Genomic DNA, 2101 nt, shown 5'->3' on the forward strand with positions numbered 1-2101 from the left:
GCCCCGGGGGCGGTGTCGCGCCGCCCTCTCCTCCCTCCCCGCCTCCCGCCCGGGGGAAGGCTTTTCCCGCAGACTCGCCCGAACTGGGGCCTCGCGGAGCTGGGGCGGCTCCCGGGTCCTTCCGCCCGCTCGCCCGCCTCCCGTTCTTCTCTGGGGCTTTTCTACCGCAGGAAGCGGGGGGATACGGGGGTGTTCGGGGCGGTCAGGGCCCTCCACACCCCTGGAGGGACCCCACCCCCGGCTGCTGGAAATGCAGAAAGTGCATCACCATTCACCAAAAAAGGAAATCACTTAATCCGCCTTTAAGTCCCTGGGCGGCAAACAGAACCTCTAAGCCAAGAAAGGTCTTGCTCTGAAGTCGCCGTGTTAAGTGAGTGAATGAAAGAAAAGGAAGCAAGCTAGGAAGGAAGGAAGAGAGTTAGTTTAGTTAGTTTAGTGGGAGTTAGTTTAGGACCTCCAAGGGCTCCTGGCACAGATGTCAGCCAGGGGCATCCAAGTCTGGGGAAAGAAAGGCATCCTCCCTTCCTAGGAAGAAGCCCTCAGACAGATGGGGAGCCTCTTTCCCGCAGAGTAAGCTCCAGAGGCGTGGGTGGTTGGGTGCAACTCTGGGTGCGGCAGGCCCCCCTCCAAACCCTGGAGGGGCAAAGGGTGGCTGGAAGAGGCATGTCTTGGATGTTAATGAACAACAGAGTAGGCCATGCATAGGTCCTGGGGAAAAGAGAAATCAATACCCTAAGACTGCTTCAGCAAAGGAAATACTCTATCAATGTCAGCGGGCATACAATATGACCCCACTCAGTAAAAATACACTCTCGTGAATACAATAGAGACAATGCCAGAAGCAAATGACAGACAAATGTATCCAGGTGTGGGATTGTATATATGTATAGTTATATATTATATATTACATATATTATTTCCTGGTGGGTTTATTTATTTATTTATTTATTTATTTATTTATAAGCAGGCTCCACGCCCAGCACGGAGCCTAACACAGGGCTTGAACTCACAACCCTGAGATCAAGACCTAAGCTGAGATCACAAGTCGGACGCGGATGCTTAACCAACTGAGCCACCCAGGCATCCCTACTTTTATTTTCTTATTTATATTTTTCATTACTTTTATAATTTTTCATGCAATTAATATATCCTATTTGTACAATCCAAACAAAACCAACACATGTTATTGTTAGAAAATGGGTACAATCCCTGGGCACCTTGAAGCTCATCTCATCGTACAGAGATTTACTCACTGTACAGATGGTAGAAGGGAGCACAGAGGGACCCAGTAGCCAGCTCAAGGTCACAAGGCAAGTAAAGGGAAGAGGTGTGGGTGCGATCCAGGTTTTCTATCTCCCAGCTGGGACCCCTGGCAGGCGGGGAGTTTCTGCAGCTGGAGACAGGATTTGGTGCCAGAATCCACCGGATGTTTTTGAATTCAGGAGAATACAGACTGAAATTCCAGATCTTTCAAGAAGGAAATGGAGGGATGGGCAGAGGGATGGAGAATGAATGTATGTTGGCTGGTTCAATTTTCAAAGTTCTTTCTCATTCTGTGTTCACAACAGCCTTGTGAGTTAGGCAGTACCGTATTTGTGAAATAAGGAAACTGAGGCCCAGAGAAGTGAAAGGACCCTGCTCGACATCACCCAGCTGGTGTGGGACCACAGTAAGGGAGGTGGGTTTAGAACCTGGTTCTAACTCTCCATTTGCCGGGACCCAAGGAGAACCTCAATGGTCACAACGGTCACGTACTTTGGACAGAAAAAGTCCTTGGGCAGTGGGGTTCCCCTGGTCCACGGGCCCAGAGTCATTGTAAATCAGGAGAGGGAATCAATCTGGGAGGCTGCTGGCCTCCTCTGGAGAAAGGATTCACCCCGGTGCAGCCTGCCCTCCATTCCTTCCGTATCTATTTCCTGCTCCCTTTGCCAAATTGCTAGAACTTGAACCTGGTCCAAACTTCATCCAAAAGTAGAGCCTGTCTCCTTAACCAGTGGTGGCTGCTGCCCAGATCTTACTGCTGGTACGTGCTGCACGTGTTATGCACATTTAAAGGCACAGGATTCGGCTTTCCTAGGAAGGTGCAGAAAGGACAGCTGGC

This window comes from Neofelis nebulosa, chromosome 2 (genome assembly GCF_028018385.1).
Source record: "Neofelis nebulosa isolate mNeoNeb1 chromosome 2, mNeoNeb1.pri, whole genome shotgun sequence".
In the NCBI taxonomy this organism is placed as follows: Eukaryota; Metazoa; Chordata; class Mammalia; order Carnivora; family Felidae; genus Neofelis; species Neofelis nebulosa.